At 48.8% G+C, this 18,153-nt stretch overlaps 1 protein-coding gene across 2 annotated transcripts in view; it reads left to right on the forward strand.

Moving 5' to 3' along the window:
• The first annotated feature begins 6,983 nt into the window (after window positions 1-6,983).
• tsnare1 (T-SNARE Domain Containing 1) overlaps window positions 6,984-18,153 on the forward strand; it is a 130,569-nt gene continuing 119,399 nt past the window's right edge. For both annotated transcript variants that reach the window (XM_086217422.1, XM_086217423.1), the window contains exon 1: window positions 6,984-7,069. The gene's annotated coding sequence lies outside the window, so the exon portion shown is untranslated. The remainder of the gene's footprint in view (window positions 7,070-18,153) is intronic.

The following is an 18,153-nucleotide window of genomic DNA, read 5'->3' on the forward strand; positions in this document are numbered from 1 at the left end:
ATGCGCGCAGACGGCCAGAGCTTCGATGTACTTGGGCATTTTAGCGCCGCTAGGAAAAAAGAAGACAGGAGACCTCGGCCAGGTGGCCTCTGGTCACTCAAACGTAGGTGGAAAAAACATCTTTTATGAAAGTCACATTTGAGAAGAATGAATGATTGATTATCATGAACCGTGACTCAGATGATTAGAGACTCATTTAAAACATGCCAGGTGTCTAGCCACCTTAAGTCGGGCGTACCTGATGCTGCTGCAGGTGGGGGGATCGACACTGGAGGTCAGAGAATAATGTCTCTCTCTCTCTCTGTCTCTCTCTCTCTCTCTCTCTCACACACACACACACACACACACACACACACACCAAGCCATGACTTTGTTTCTAACATAATAGCACTCACTGAACCGAGGAAACGCCATCATTGGAACCACCAGCGGCAAGGATAAGGGGTCAAAATCAATCAATCAATAAAAAAAGAAAGGGGTGCGAGCACGCGACGATAAATAAGGTGGGACGACAAGTAAATGAACAGATAAAAAAATAAGATATTAAAATAAGATCACAAATATAACAACTATGATGGTACATAATCAGAAACTGGTACAACAAGAGTCCATACCAAGTAGATGAATGCCAGTTAAAAATCATCTGCAAACATCCACAAACATCTGGGTGGATAAAGGTCAGAGGTCACTGGCACGCACACATGGCAGCTGCGTTTCTCGACTTCATCTTGAGTGTGAGTGAGGATGAGCAGACGTGCTCTGAGTTTTACTGAGAAGCATAAACGGGGAGGTGAGGTGAGCTGGGGGCTCTGGGAGCCTGCTGCTATCAAGAGTGTAAATAAGGAATGGTACATAAACTGTATTCAATGGTGCTTTTCTACTTTTATGGAGCTCAAAGCACTTTACAATGTTGCCTCACACACACACACACACACACACACACACACACACACACACACACACACACACACACACTGATAGTGAAGGCTGCCACGCAAGGCGCCAACCTACTTTTACAAGCACCAGCAGAGACGCTCTCCATCGCTCCAGGAACGTCCTCCTTCACAGCTGCTTTGAAAACAGCATCAAGCTCATGTCACAGTTCAAGGCAACGCCTCCTTCTCATTCTGGTGAGCCGGGGCTCCACCGGCCAGTCGGAATCAAGGGATTTACATCACATGACTCCGATAAATTCCCCTTCATCCATCATCTTTGTGTGTGTGTGTCTCTCTCTCTCTCTCTCTCACACACACACACACACACACACACACACACACACACACACACACATACGTATATATCCATGTATGTTGTCTGGATGAGGGACAAACATGGGGGTCTGGCTCACCCACGCTGGCTCCCGATGAACTCCTGGTAGAAGGAGGAGATGAGTATGAGCAACTGGCACCTTCATAGAACTGGAACGGACTCACATGCCAACATGGCACATTTGAATAATCGCCAACGCTTCGTGGTCGCCAGTAAATCAGCTGATTCCAAGAGGATGAACAGCAGCAGCCTCTGAACGGCCCAGTTAACCCGAGGGATTAGGTTTGTTATAAATGCAGAGAGCCAATGAACTATAGACGTGTGTGTGTGTGTGTGTGTGTGTGTGTGTGTGTGCGTGCATGCGCGTGTGTGTGTGTATGTGGTGACATTGAAGGGGCCTGACAGACTTGTCGTCTGTCAGCAGATGGAGGCATGCATAATTCAATCTGGAGGCAGTTTCATGCTGTTTCTCTTCCTGTCTCATCGCTGCTCCCAAAGACGGAGGAAGCTCCAGCTCCTCTTCCTCACTGCCCAGCAGTTGTCTGGTGCCTGCGCTCGCACCGAGGGGGTCACACCGGGTCTGCTCCAAGTACACAACCACAGTCGACTGGAACATGACATCACATGAATCCTATTTTCAGCAGTGACAGGGCTTCTGCTGCATCAGGTGAGATGGCACCTGTGTCTCCACATGTCCAGATGTGACATGCAGACGTTTCATTTGTCGTCAACAAACTGCTATGAGTCTTTCTTCTCCCTGCTCCCTCCCAAGCCCCCCCCTCCCCGATTCATCTTCTCAAAAGTTGTCATAACATGAATCGTGACTTCACTCATATTCTTGAAGTTCATGACTTCTGTACAACGAACAACAAAGGCTCCAAACGTCGTGCTCCCATTGGTCCGCAGCAGCACCCACAACGCCTGCTGTTCTCTCTCCCCAGCACATGTCATCGCTGGTCTCTCAGACTGGAGCTGGTTAATGGTGCTCCTTACTGGTGGGAGCCGACCCAGTTCAGGTACCCAGTTCAGATGTTCCCCTGATAATGGACATGAGAGCAGGAGAGGAGCTGATTGGACAGGAGACACGAAGGGCAGTGTTGTGACTGATAGGGACTGATTAACCAATAACACACAGGTCAAAACAGGTGGGAAACAGACCAAGACAGGAAGTATAAGGCTGAGAAAGAGACAGGAAGGAGGTGATTACAAAATAAAACAGGAAACTAGGAATAGTACAACATAAAACAAGAAACGAGATGAGATAATGAAGAGGAATATGAAACAATGCAAAAGCATAACACACGATGACAATGAGTCCATACTTGCAGTGTTGGCTCGGAAGGCCCAGGGTCCAGACTGTCACCTGTGTGGAAACTGACGAGCAGGTAAATCCTAGATTTCATGTTTGCTCATTTGTTGTTGATGAAAAGGAGACCTGATGCCAAAGACCTGCTGATAACATCGTGCGTCACTAACAATGAAGATGCATCAGCCACAGTAATGGTCTCATACGCACACACTGGATCCAGTTGTGTGTCAAAGTGGGTAGGCTGCTGAGGGATTGTGGGTATTGTAGTCTGAGTCTCTGATACGTTGCATGTAGTGGCAGCACATTTCAAACGAGTGTAAAAAGCTGATGAGTTCTCATGAATGAATTCTGAGAACTTGTGTTCTTCATCTGGTATCCAGGTAATGAAGACGGATCGTTGGGAGGACAGGAACTTCCCACCGACTGCAAGAGCACATGAGGACAAAAACATTTTGAACAAAGCTGTTTTTGAGTTAAACATCTGCCATGAATTGAAAATTTGTTCTATTTTTTGTAACGCTGTAGCTCCACGACAAGCAGAAGCTGCCGCCACACACACATCACACCAACAGATGGAAACTAAAAGATGAGACGTGCTCAAGCGGAGCCCCACCCACAGGAAACCGTGAGTCCATCCAGTCTGCCTTCAGTTCATGCACAGCAAGTGCTCTGCCTCCTGATGACATCATCATCTCTGTGGCTCAGCTGTGCCTCCAAAGTTCCTCCCTGCTGGGCGTTTTTAGAAAAGTGCCTGGAGTTCCCAGCTGGGAAGAGAAGCACTTTGGTGGACGCGGGCCCTCACGCAGTTCTGGAATGCTGCGTGTTTGACTTCATCTTAAGAATATTTTGAAGAGGAAAATATTTTTGGTAAATAAATGATTAGCGCTGTGCTGAATTGAATTAGAGGAGTTTAATCCGTCTTGGCCGCGTCTGCGTGCAGCTGATGTCTGAGCATCTGTCCTGTTAGATGTACATCTGTGGCGGTCCGAGCTGCCGCCACTCCTCCCTGCTCTTGCAGTTGGCGTTCAGCATATGCTGCCATGATGTTCCAGACTGCTCTGCTTGCCATTTTAAATAAGAGTAGAGTTTTTGAGACGGATGCAGCAGCTCCATGTTGTCTGTCTCACATTGATGAAGACACTCCCGACTCCCAGACACAACCTCAAGATGTTGGGTTTTGTTCAGGGAACATTTTAGTGGAGAGGCACTGATACTGTGCTGCTGCGCTGCTGCTGCGGTGCTGCTGCGGTGCTGCTGTGCTGCTGCTGCGCTGCTGCTGCTGTGCTGCTGCTGCTGTGGTGCTGCTGCTGCGCTGCGATGCTGCGATGCTGCGATGCTGCGGTGCAGACCTCACACTGCAGCAGAAGTTTCACCTCACAGATCAAAAACTATTTTGATTCTAAGAGATTAATTTTTCAGATGAATTCAGCTCTTATGACTCATGTCACTCTTGGAATTTGAATTCTTTAGGACAAATACAAATTAGTCATCACGGAGAGCAAGTAGTTTACATTTTCCTGCCCACATTTCTGAAACAGCAAAGGTTCTGACCTTCATTTGTCTGTTCATGGCTGTGCTCAAAAGGACTTTAGAAAAAGTGTGTATGTGTGTGTGTGTGTGTGTGTGTGTGTGTGTGTGTGTTATCGTCTGCTGCTCTAATGTGTCACTGTTTAATAATAGTATCACTTAATCATTTTGTACTTGTTGAAACGGGGCACCATCCACAATCAAGGGGGACATAATGATAGCTCATTATTAATTAGTAATATTAATATGAAGCAGGCAGCACGGTGGAGCAGTGGTCCTCCCTGTGGCCCCCAGCAAGAAGGTTGTGGGTGGAGCCCCGGCTGCAGCACGGGGTCTTTCTGGGTGAGTCTCCATGTTCTCCCTGTTCCTGCTGGGTTCTCTCTGGTACTCCAGCTTCCTCCACAGTCCAAAGACATCAAGAGGGACCAGGTTAATCCAGACTCTAAATTGACCGTAGGCGTGGCTGGGAGAGCCAATGGTTGTCTGTCTCTATGTGTTGGCCCTGCCATGGACTGGTGACCTGTCCAGGGGGAAGGCTGCTGGGATAGGCTCCACCCCCACCACCCTCAACAGGAGAAGAGGGGGAACATGGAGGGATGGAGGGACGATGTCAGCATTAACATCCCATGATTTTGACAATCCGACCACTGCTAATCCAGATCCCGAGCACCTCCTCAGTCCCAGAGGGCGGATCATGTCTGCAGCCTCCTCCATTCACATTCATAATAAATAGACATCAACAGGTTCAGAACAAGATATCATACCACAGAAGAAGAAACAAGCCGTGCGAGGGCTGCGGGCTGGTTTAGGCTGTGTGTCTGCTGGTTGGCTGCTACCAGCATTTAGTGGTCTGACAGCAGGAGGAATAAATGTGTCAGTGTGGTGATTTGTTTTTCGTTTTGGTGCATAATTGTGCCAAAAAAAATCACCACACAGTGCAGGATCAGATAGCAAAGCCTTCCTTCTGCGTCCTGGACCCCTCAGTTCCTCCAGAGAGACACCATTTCTGTCTTTCACTCACAGACTCTCAAGAAAAGAAAGACACAAGTTACATAAAATGTTCTCGCTGACACCAAAAGAGTTCATTGTTCTCAGGTCAGATTGGCGAGGAAAAGACAAGAGGCGAACTTGGCGAGGTTTCTGTGGATGCATGCGAATACAAAACAAAAACCTAATAGGGCCTGAGCCTGAAGTACCTTCACCACACCGATGCTAACATGAACAGCAGCAGTCCTGCAGTCGGATGAGCCGCGACTTGGAGCAGCCCGGGATTTTAAAAGAACAAGAAGAAACTGGTTGGAGCTGCCGGAGTAGGGCGAGAGTTCTCCATCAACCCAGCGATCACACTCACACATCTGCACGTCGGCTTGATTACTACATCTGATCTCACACTGGACAGGACAGCTAGCCTCACACACTCACACTCACACTCACACAGCACCCTGACCCAACAGTGGTGGGGGTGTGGAGGGGGTGAAGGTTGCCGAGGCATCTCTGTGGACACCAGTGGCCCCTGGAGAGAAGCCAGTTTGTGGTTGAAAGAGCTGCCGTGGGAGCAGAACAGAGGTCGCATGTCCACAGCTGAGGGGAATTTTAATAACTGCGTTCACACAGTTGGAACAACCGGAACCTGCTGGAGCCTTCACAAGAACACTGCGGGGGGGCAGGAAGTCACATTTACAGTCTTCTGCCTTGTCACAGCATTATACATCTACCTCTTATTATTTTTATCATTGTAGATAATTCATTATGAAGTGATAACAAAATGTGAATTTGTGGCTTTTGAGGACTTCAGTGTGAGCGCAGTGAGATTTGCTCTCAGGGCGGACAGTTGGAGCTCAGGAGGCCCCCCCCCGTCAGCTGGCTGGACATGCAGGCCTGTGCTGGGACGCAGGACTGGTCATAGTTTCACGCTCAGCTTGGCTAGGAGCCAAGATAAAGGTCAAGCAGACAAGGCCACGCCTCCTCCTGCCAGAAACTGGTTTACCCCATGAGGACCGTCCTGTCCCACCAGCTGCGTGTCCTCACTCGTTGCTCCCTTGTTTTACGGGTGGGCGGCCTGATGCCAGTCAAAGGAGGTCATGTTTGATATTTGTTGTTGTTTTATTGCTCATAATTAGGTCAATAATTCATACTGTATCTGCATGTCTGATGTTGGTGTTTATTAGTGCTGAACCACAATAATCCACTCGTGCTGGTCAACTGAAGTTAGCCTGGACAAGTGGATCCTGCTGCTTGGCTCGGGCCCCAGCAGGGGGCGCACCAGTGGGGCTGCAGCGTGACTGGTGAGAGCAGGAGGGTTGAAGAGTTGAGGCCAGCAGCTACATCTGGACCCCCTTCCATCTAAAACACATGAAGAACCAATCAGAACTTTGTTCCAACCGCTCCCCTGCCAGCCTCATCCCTCAGCGGAGCTGCAGCGGCAAAACAGCTGGTGAAAAGGGCGAAACACGGAAAACAAGAGCGAGAAAAGAACAGAAGAAGGAGAAGGGAGAGAAGGGCTGTGCCAGTAACCCCCCCCCCAAAAAAAAAAAACAAGCAGAAAATTATATGTATTATTTTATAGCAAAATTAGAAAGGAGCGCAAGGATCGTGATTCGAGTAACCTGAGCGATAAAACAAGGCTCAGTTCAAAAGTCTGTTTTTGTTTTCAAAAATTCAATTCCAACATTTGACAAATAATTGTTTTCATCAAATATAAATCCTACATGAAACTGGAGAAATTCTCTGCCGTGCATGCACACAGTTCTTTTGTGCTTTCTGTCTTTGACACAAATCTTCTCCTACAATCCCATTCAACTCTGGTCATCATCCCAACTACAAGTCCCAGAGTTCCATGCAGGGCTTAAAGTGGTCATATGACCAGGCAGCAGGAGCAGGTGATCCATGGTCATATGATGCTGTAAGCCGAGGCTGAGGAGCAGCAGCATCTCAGCTGAATCCCATCAGTCCCTTCCTTCAAAGGTAAATCCTCCGTTTCAGTGTGTTTGTACTGTTAGTGCCGCATGTTCCAGCCTCAGACAAAGAGAGAGAGAGAGAGAGAGAGAGAGAGGGAGGGAGAGAGGGAGGGAGAGAGGAAGAGAGGGGGACAGAGGAGAGGCAGCCAGGAGGGGGATGGGAGGCCATCAGGAAGCCTCTCGCTTGCTTTAACTGGACAAGGAAGCAAAGATGTGTAACTGTGTCAGTCCCTCTGCTGTAGGCATGTGTGTGTGTGGGTGTGGGTGTGTATGGATGGTGCGTGTTGTTGGTGATGCGGAGGATGTGTGGCTGTGTTATGAACACTTCCTCCTGTCATGTGGACCCTACAAGGCCAGGATGGATCATGAACTTATCAAGTTATCAAATGATATTTTCAAAAAAATCCCTCACTGAGCGAGAAGCTGTCAGCGCGAGAGTGGTCTCTCGCCTGTTTGACATCTTTGTTCCATTTAGTGGGGAATCAAATGTTGGCGTCACTATGGCAACCTTTACCAACACAGAGTCAGATCAGCTGATTGCTGCTCCATAGAACTCCTACTGTAAGTCTTGCCTGGCTCCGTCTAATTCCTGGGTGCCAACATGCTGCTGCTGCTGCTTGTGGGGACTCTGGTGGGTTGCTGCTGGTCTGGAGGACGACCTCCTTCCTGCTGAGCCTGCAGGACTGGGCGGGGGTTGAGGCCTGGGTGGCGGCCGGATGCTGGGGTGGTAATGGAGACACAGAGCAGCAGCAGCAGATCCTGGACCAGTGTGAATCGTTTGAACAGATTGTGGCTACAGCGGCTTTCAGCCTGGCCGCATCATCTCAGGTGCAGGTGGAGGGGAACGCGCCATGATGGGTTCTATGGTCTGGTACTGGTACGATTATCAGAACATTACTGACACTACTAACTAAGAGAGCTTTGGCTTCTTTCAAAAGCTCAAAGAGCACATCTCCGTACAGCGATTCAGCCGCTACTCGTGCTCTAAAAACCATCGGGGAGCCCGAGTCAGTCCTGACCGCCGCGTGCTTCTGTGCAGTGGTGCTGGCTCGCTCAGGTGTTACTCTTGTTTGTGTAAGGGAAGCTGCTGTGGGAATGTCAGCATTGTTTCGCTGCTTGTCAGAGAAGGAGACGGTGAGATTGGATCGCTAACACCATCAGAAAGTGAAGGTGCTCGATGGTTCCGAGCAGTTTAGTGAGGCGCGGCAGCGAAGGCTGGGCTCTGATATGTGATCACTGACCAGGTGGAGGATCCGAGTTGTTAGAAGCATCAGTCCTGACACAGTACAGGGGCGGCCCATCAACGGCTGATAGCAGGCTAATTAAGCTGCTGCTGCTGCTGCTGATGCTGATGCTGATGCTGATGCGGCGGCGGCGGCGGCGGTGGCGGCGGCGGCAGCAGGAGCGCTCCCTTTTATGACACAGACAAACTGTGATCAAATCTGCCTGGGATGTTGTCTTTGTTCCTGCCTCCTTGTTTCATCCCAACAGACCCATTAATTTCCATTGATCTTTAGGTCTTTTTCCATCATGTATTTATTCAGCACCTCACAGGCTGCGTGGATGTGATGGCGCTCCGTTGCTGCTGGAACCGAGTGATTAAACGTTCTAGATTGAAGTTTGGAACCACAGGAACCTGGATGTGTGCTTTCCACTGTGCTGAACAGCGGAGCTGCAGCTCTGCAGCATGTTAGAGGGCGTTATCTGGGTCTGAAGCCCCCAGTACTGACACAGTACCATTATAAATGAGTATTTGGACAAACACAATTCTAGTGATACTGTAATACTATCATAACCATATAAAGTACTCCCACTGATGCCTGATGCTAACATCTGTGACGACTTCGTCAAGGGGATAAGCAGGATGATGTGAGACCCAGTGACCATAATACCATCACAGCAGAGGCCTGACTGAGCAACAACTTAGTCGTAGTAACACTGGTAGTAGAAGTAGCGGTAGCAGTGGTAGTAGAAGTAGGAGTAGACGCTGTGGTAGAAGCAGTAGTAATGGTAGTAGTAGCAGCAGTAGTAGCGGTAGTAGTAGCAGCAGTTGTAGTGGTAGCAGTAGTCGTAGTAGTCGTAGCAGTAGTAGTAGAAGCAGCAGTAGTAATAGTAGCAGTAGCAGCAGTAGTTGTACAGTAGCAGTAGCAGTAGTTGTAGTGGTAGTAGCAGTAGTATTAGCAGCAGTAGTAATATTAGTTGCAGTAGTGGTAGCAGTAGCAGCAGTCGTTTTATTAGTAGCAGTACAGTTGTAGCATTAGTAGTAGTAGTAGTAGTAGTAGTAGCTGTAGTCATCCTCTTGATGAAATGGTTGCTAAGCTTCGGTCAACCAAAACCTCCTCACTGGCTGTGTTTGCTTCAGAAGGGGAAAGTAGTACATTCCAGGTTCCTGGGTTGATCCAGAATGGGTCGGACAAGGAGGACTCGGTTCTGGACTTGTCTATTCATCTGTCACGTCGCTGCTACCAAGCAACAAAATGCATTGAAATATTTGGTGCCAATTTTCTGCATATAAGGAGTAATCCCATCTGGCGGCTCTGCCTCGGCTGCAACCCCCCTGCACGCACGCACGCACGCACACACACACACACAGAACTGAACAATGTTACTGCAATACAAATGAGTACAAAACCAGGAAAGCATTTACAGCATACAAGTACATGCTGAAACACAGTTCTCCTCCTGCTTTGTCCACCATGTTTACGTGGCGTGATTGTGAAGTGTTCTGTCCTGTAAACTCACTGAATTGAAAACTTAAGAACAAGTTTACACAGCAGTAGCGCCCCCCCCCCCCCCCACACACACACACACACACACACACAACAACGGAGAAATGTTGTAGAATCATTCTCAGTTTTGGTGGACCGAGGTTCTCCGCGGTCAACCAGAGCGCCAGCATCAGCTCGGCCGCCCGCTCATGAACCTGTCAGTGACTCTGTCTCTTGCTGTAAATGGATTTGCGTTGCTGAAGGACAGCAGCGGCTCATGGTCACCCCCCCCCCCCCCCGGTACTCAGCAGAGGTCGTCTGGCGCCGCGGTTCCCCTGAGCCGCTCCAAACCTTCCTGGAACAAAAAGCCGATGTTCAGACGTCTAACGTGTAACGCAGAGCATCAGAGACAGCAGTGCAGCCTCAGGATGTCTTTGTGAAAGACCTGAGGTTTCTGGGCCGAAGCACATGAGTACACGAGGTGCTCTGGATTAGCTGATCAACACCTTCACGCCACGGTCTGACCAAGACCCCGTGACCCCAAGACTCTCAATGGTCCTTCTTTCATTAGAGATCCAGAGGGAGCTGCTCTGATCCGGAACATTCGTATTTGCCTCAAAAACACATATATTATACACTCGTGTTACGTGCTAGGTCTCCACCCTCAGCACGACCTCCACCCTTCGAGCAAAACCATTTCCCATGTGCCCTCACAAACTCGGCGATGAGGTGAGGGCGTTGATGAGTGCTGGTGGAGTCTGTTGGGTGAGGCAGAGAAGTTTGACAAGTCCTGGACAAACGGAGCAGAGGGAGGCCGTGTACCTCCGCCAGCCCCCGTTCTCTCCTCCTGCTCCCTTCATTCTAGTCTCCCTGCTGTCGGTGGAGTAGCTCCCTCCTGCTTCTCCCTCTCTCTCTCTCCCCTTCTCCCTCTCTCTCCTCCCTCACTGAATTAATGTAGGTCAAAGGGTGTTTTCATATTTTACTTGAGTAATGATTCACATTTGTACATCTTGACGACAACATACTGTGTGTGTGTGTGTGTGTGTGTAACAAAGGCATGTAAGGGTAGTATACTTATAAACCTTGAATAACAATGCAAACAACTTCTAGCCGTCCTGAAATGAATATTTTCACTTTCAAAGAACACGAACGACGCCTCCCAGGTGACCGAGTCATTGTCCCGGTTCTGCCAGGGCTACACCTCCACACCACCCCTCATCCTGCCGTCTCGGAGGTTCTAAAGCCCATTGATCATATCGTATTGGTTAAGTAATTGATTGTTACTGGTTATTAACCTCCCAGAACTCTGGACCTGCTGGCCGCAGCTGAGAACAGCATGTAATCAGTCACAAATGGCAGCTGCTAATGAAATTAGTTCCTGGTTCTGCCTCACAATTTTGTTTGTTCCTCGAAGTATTGGCAAGGGCACGGAGACGCCGAGGTTTCCTCTCTCCAGAGAACGGAGTGATGGAGCAACAGAATGCAGATAATGATCTGCTGCGTCTGTGTTGTCTTTTTGTAATTACTCATGTGTCTGACCGAAATATAAAGATGGGAGCACGGGAAGTTTCTCGCTCTGTGTACGAGGGAGTGTTGCGTCTGCTGAACTGCTATGAGGCCAGTATTGTTCCTATATAAATGAATGTTCATGTGACGTATGCGATGCTCTGGTGGGCCTCTCAGCATGGTAGCACCTGCTGCACTCCAGGTCTCCGTTGCTGCAAAGATGTACTTCCAAAAACACATCGAACAACATCCCTCAGTGCTATGGTTGAGGTCTGGTTTGGAAGGACACATTTTTTATTTGTCTCAATTATGAGCCTTTTATCGAAGTCTCACTGTCTCATCTTGACGTGTGTGCGTTTACATCAGCGCAAGCTAAAAGCCCTGTGGTTCCTGTCATGAAAGTGTGTTTTTTGTGTCAGTATCATGCTCAGGGGTGTGATGGGTCAATGCTGTGATGACAACTGTTCAATTTACCCAGAGCTAAATGATGTGGGGCCTCTGGGGTCCTCGGGGGGCTGCAGCCCAGGGGGATATCCAGACACAACAGGATCAGTATGATTGTAGTTCTTCATAAGTCCAGTAAGACCAGACGTGTTGAAGCCAGCTGAGACTGGAGAGCTGCGGCCACCTGATGTGATGAACACCTCATCTTGACAGGGACAAATCGGTGGTTCTGCACCTTTAAACCAAGAACCACAGCAGAGAAAAGGAGGTTCTCCCCCACACGAGCGGTGTTAGCTAACATATCAAACCCACTCCGATCCAGAGTCAGCCCGACTCTGTTCGGTCCTGTGATAAATGTTCCATTGACATTTGTCAGCTGCATTGTGCAAAGAAGTTGCCTTACAACTGCCATAAACTCATGGGCATGGCTTGTTGCTAACATTCGCAGGAGCACCGTGATCCAACTCTGCACGGCAGCGTGAACAGTCATGACCATGGAGGTCTGACACAACCACATGACAAGAAAGACAAAACTTCTTGTGAATTATATTTTTGTTTATGTCTTTTCATTTGAAAGTAGTTATTGTTTTGATTGCATTCTTTACTCTAAATTGACCGTAGGTATGGATGTGAGTGTGAATGGTTTTTCGTCTCTGTATGCTGGCCCTGCGATGGACTGGCGACCTCTCCAGGGTGAACCCCGCCTCTCGCCCGTAGATGCTGGGATAGGCTCCACCCCCCCGCGACCCTTACTAGTAAGGAATAAGCAGAAGATGACGATGGACGATGGATGGATTGCATTCTTGGTTTTATATATTTTATATTTTTGGGGTTCCTTGGCGCACCACGAGAGGAAGCTCACATACTGCCTGCTGTATGAGAACCTCTGATGTACATAAATAGTACTAGTACAACAACAGTAATATTCTTCTCCTCTTTCCAGAGGAGAATACTCGAAGGCTAGATCAACATAGATGAGCCTCAACTGTATCCACTGAGCCCACACTCAGGAGACGGCTGGCGCTGAAGGAGCCGGCTTTGTCACTGGTCAACAACTTAATATTTTCAGAATAAAGAAAACTTGACCAAAAAAATGCTTGTGTTGCTGGTGTACAAAGGCTGTTTGTGGAATGACTGAGGAGTGTTTATCTGCGACAGTGCCACGTCACTTCTAACCTGGCGAGCACAGAAACCACCTCGGCTCATAAAGGTTACGTGGTTGGACTATTAAGTCTGAACTCTCCTTTAACGCCGACCGTTCCTGCTCACTGCGCGTTGGCTCAGCGCTGTTCTGATTTAATTTGTTCAAAACCGTCTTCCAAGAATATTCCCCATGATTTTGCCCACCTGTCTTTGTACCTCATCTACTGTGGTCTGCAGAGCCAATTTGATTGCAATATAATCGATCGTGTTTGCTTTCAAAGTCGTCCACAGATTAGGCTGAGCTTATCAGTCCGCCCAAGCAGCCCAGTTGTTTCCCAGAGCATGACCAGATGACTGCTAGCATTGTGCCTGCAAATGCCTCTGATTATCTTGTCATAACCAGAGAGTGAAATCCATTCACTCAAGAGTCAGCTTTTGTTGAGGCTTGACTGAGACACATTTTATCGTCTCGTTCCAACCATTCAGCTTCATCTCTTGTGAAATCAGAGCATTAAGGGGTATTAAGAGGGAGATATGGCAGTTACTCACTGTCCAACGTTACCATTGTGTGTTTGGCTGATAAAATAATACCAGACAGTAGCCTTGGAGCGCCTTGCATGTGTTGATTGAGGGCTTTGAGAGGATTTTAATGCTGGTGTGTGTGCGTGTGTTTTCATGCTTGCTCAGGTCTGTTCACCACAATTGGGATTGTGTAGCCATGGTGACGGCTGTGAGAGACTGTGAGAAAGCAATCTCCAGGAAGTCATAGCTGCAGGGTGAAGCATATGTGGCATGAGGATGGCACCAGAAGGCTGCATCATGGATGTCCAGTTGGCCATCTGTTGTGGTCCAGGAGCCAGAGACTGCAAGCCCCCCCAGAAACCACACTGGATGGTCGGCATTTTTGAAAGGCCAGAGCCCGGGACAGCGCTCGCTTCCCGCAGGAGCTGCTCGTTGCATCCCGGACAATGAGCTTCAGACAATCTCAGTGGTACTTCCAGAAAGCATCTGCCACCGGAGAGACGACGGCGCAGCACATTTGGTGGTGTGTAGAATGAGACAGCTAGAGAGGAAGTGGCCACAGAGCGGCTTCCTCATTGGCCGAAGATCATTTTTCTTCCTTATCTTGGGCCAAGTAGGCCGCTCCACTCGGCTCCGATAGGGAGCCCATTAGCAGACCAGATCACTGGAGGCCTGCTCACTGGCCAGCGGAGACCTGTTGGCATTCCATGGCTGCTCTGATGTTACGTCTCTGCTTTCATTAGCTCCGGTCTACTGTAAATGAGGGAAAATGCCAGCCGGGGTTTGGGACCTTGAGTCGCATGCTTGTGTTTGAGCCTGAGCTGATTAAACATGTAACGAAACTGCAGGAGCCTGACTAAATGTTTCCCATCATCAATGCAGCCGCTACCGTCACACTCTCACGAGCAAAGGTGGCTTCCTCAACAGGTTGAGTCAAGTTGTTTACTTCCAAGGGACTTTTTCTTCTGGTGATTTATTTTGTGGTTTCACATGACAGCACAAGCTCTGACGCTACAAACTGCTGTGATATGCATGACTGGATCGCAGCATCGCCTCCTCTCTGATGTTTGCTCTCTAAATCAAGGAGACGGCGACGCATCAATCGATAGTTGTGCGTTTCTAACCAGTTGTGCTGTATTCAAGGTTACACACGTCAAGAGGAGGCTGTGGCGAGCTCATCAGCTCTAATCGTCCTTTAGAGGGAACTTGGTTGATGTTGCCTCTGGTCCTGTGGATGTCTCTGATCAGGGGGTCCAGTCTGGATCAAGCATGACCCACCAGGATTCATTCATTCATCATCCTACAATCTTCTAAATCTTAAGAGCTCATCTTACATCTGCACCCAACACAGTTCTTCTTGCTTCTTGTCATTCGTTGGCGTCCTGAGTCAAGAGCTCGAGGCTCAGTTTCCTGATTTAATTTGATTGTTGCCTGAACCGCACGGTGGAGCAGTGGTCCTCCCTGTGGCCCCCCAGCAAGAAGGTTGTGGGTGGAGTCCCGGCTGCAGCACGGGGTCTTTCTGGGTGAGTCTCCATGTTCTCCCTGTTCCTGCTGGGTTCTCTCTGGTACTCCAGCTTCCTCCACAGTCCAAAGACATCAAGAGGGACCAGGTTAATCCAGACTCTAAATTGACCGTAGGCGTGGCTGGGAGAGCCAATGGTTGTCTGTCTCTATGTGTTGGCCCTGCCATGGACTGGTGACCTGTCCAGGGTGAAGGCTGCTGGGATAGGCTCCACCCCCACCACCCTGAACAGGCGGAGAGGGAGAACATGGAGGGAGGGATGGATGGAAGGATGGATGTTGCCTGAAGGGTAATTAATGTATATTATTGAGGAACAGATACTTTACAGGAACTGTTAATCTTAGCCTCGCGAGGCTTCTGTGCTCATCTCAGAGAAATCCTACACCTCATGAGATCAGCCTCACTTTACCAGTTACATCATTCATACTTTTCCACGCAAGTCCGAGAGGTGCGAGAGTGACTGGAGCACGAAGCAGCGGTTATCGATCGATGAGTGTGTGCTTGCATTTGACCAACATTTTAGATGCGTCATCCATCCCGTCTTTTCCTAAACGTGCGTCCTGCCTCGCTCCTCCTCCACAGGCCTCCGTAGAGGCACAGCGGAGAGTCTGTGGAGGAGCCTGGCTTGAGATCTCAGAGCAGGTGTGAGGCTGCGTGTTACACAGCCCCGAGGTCACATGAAAGTTTTTCTTTAAAAGGTCAGATGAAAAGCAGGCCTGATAACATCTCTCGCACGCTCCACTGTCCTTTGGAGAAAGGCCACAGCCATTTTGTGAGTGTGAGTGGCTGAAGAAAAAGAGAGTCGAAGAGTTCTTAAGTGCAGGTTAGTGAGAGAAGTTTGTGGAATAATGAACACTTTTCCCTTCGGAGCATCACCTGCTCCGCACTGCATTCATATGCATGTGAGGCAGCGACGTGCGGCAGAAAACTCATCCTGCCATCGACAATCCAATCAAACAGGAGCAGAGAGGACAACCTTCTTAGTCCTTTCAAACAAATGAAAGCAGTGCTGCTGTCTAGCCCTCTGACTCAAAGTCACCTTTCACAAAGACTTGCTGTCCGTCCGTGGGACAGCGAGGCGTCCCCCTAAAGTGTTATTGATAGTTGTCTTGCTCAGATGTGTGCACACGCCACAGCTTTCCCTCCCCAGCATCTGCCACAAATGTCTGATAGGATCTCCACTACCGTTCTGTTCTCTTGGTGCCTGAGAAGCGTCTGAGCCGGGAGAGCAGCCGACGTCCTGGGCGGTGTCTGCAGTCACCATGCTGGTATTTACCTCATCGGAATGTTTTTGCTTCATTGTGAGGAACGCCATGTTAGTGAGCTCTCAAAGCATGACAGGAGCAAGGAAGCAAGAATTAAGTGGCATGATGTCATCTTGCCCGACGGCAGACTGCTCTTCTTCTGTCCATTACAGGGACGCTTCCTGTGTTGGCAGCAAACGTTGGCCCTGCCTGAACCATGACGTGTTGATTTGTCCAATATGGGCACAGTTGCTGTAGGAAACACATGTCAGCCTGCTGATTGAGCTGTCAGAGCCCCAGAGACCATGACAGACGACCTGATGAGAGGACGCAGGTTCACTCTTGACCAAGGACGCCATTCACACATGTCCTTACCTACATATGTGCTCTTAAACACGGCCGGATTTTAAACCCTCAAGTTAGTCTGACAGGGCTACGCCTGAAGGGTGTTTTTAACTGCTGACATCTTTTGTCTCCCTCTTGTAACATTAAAGCATTTGCCTGAATGATTGACAGTTACAAGTCTTACAGCTTTTTGTCTGCAAGTCAAAATTGTGGGTTAAAATAAGTCCCAAGTAAGATTGAACAAAGAACATTTTATGAATGAAGTCCTATGACATTTCAATGTTCTACTAACCTGAAAAGCTCTCCACACGCACACACACACAGACACACAGACACACACACACACACACACACACACACACACACACACACACACACACACACTTGCCTCAGGGACTGTAAGTCACAGAAAGTTCATGTTGGGGAAAATAAGTCCTTTTATCAAGGTAATGCAGACATTCCCAGTTTTTAGAACACTGTTTTGACTGAAACGGGACCACGGTCTCCTGTAGTAACGGACCGGACTCGAGGCCCGGGTCCGCCTCTCTGTCTGTCAGTCATTCGTCTTGTTGCCATCATTCTGAGCATTTGGTTTTTGTGACAATTTGAAATTCAGTCTTTCTTCGGATTTCATTGTCGATGGCGATTCGGTTTGTCCTATTATCATGTTCTTCATCGTAACTGATGTTGTTGATGGTGACAGGAAGTAACCATCATCCATCACCCATCGCCTCTCCACGCACGCGTCTCGCAGTCTCCGCCCCCTCAGACGGTCACGCTACACTGTTTGCTCTGCGCTTGTTATCCTGAGATCATTTATATTTCATTGCCTCGCCAGTTACTGAATGAGGCAGACTGATGTCCTCCATCCAGATGTGTGAAGGGAATTTACCTGCGATAATCAAATTTGACTCTGAAGTCCTGGACATGACAGTCCGTCTGTCTCTCACTGGTTTGAACACGTCTCACGCAATCAAGTCATTGGGCTGCCAGGCAGGGGGAAGTTTTCTTTTTTTCCATTACCTTTCTCTTTTTGCTGAGGGACAATTCTTGAAGGATTCTCTCAAAGCACTGAATTCTTATTTAGAATACTAGAGAAAGCAAGTAATTGATTTACAACTGTCACACAGGACAAAAAATCCATCTCCCCTCTGTTGCGGCCTGAAAACTGTGTTCAGGCGAACCTTTAACTCCTGTCTGCATGGAAACACTCTGTGTCCATTTTTAAATCGAGGTTATTGACGAGCAGCGGACAGGAGGTGTGTGGGAAGATTTTGCTAGTAATGCCATGAATCTCCTATGTCAGTCACATCTGCCTCCATTCTACCTCGTGGCCAAGACATCCTCGTCACTGCAGAGCCGAGGCTGCCTCACTCAGCGTCATCTCCTTTGTTCAAGGTGTCTCTTTCAGCTTATTAGCCCCAGACAGAGTGGCCGTGTCTGTGGTTTCCACAGCCAATTAAAAAGGTTGTTCCAATTAGAGGCTGGAGAGAGCTCAGTGTGATGGGGAAGAGCACAAAGACCCTGGCCTCACCCGGCAGGCTGGCAACCCCCCCAGTCCTCAGCTGTCAGAGCGCCGTGCCGCTGTCTCTTAATTTATCATGTCTAGACAGTCATCCAAACAGCCGACTCTGCTGAATGAGTTTAACAGCCTTTT

Source organism: Aulostomus chinensis, chromosome 11 (assembly GCF_037954235.1).
Source record: "Aulostomus chinensis isolate RoL2024-O1b breed Wild chromosome 11, RoL_Achi_v1.0, whole genome shotgun sequence".
In the NCBI taxonomy this organism is placed as follows: domain Eukaryota; kingdom Metazoa; phylum Chordata; class Actinopteri; order Syngnathiformes; family Aulostomidae; genus Aulostomus; species Aulostomus chinensis.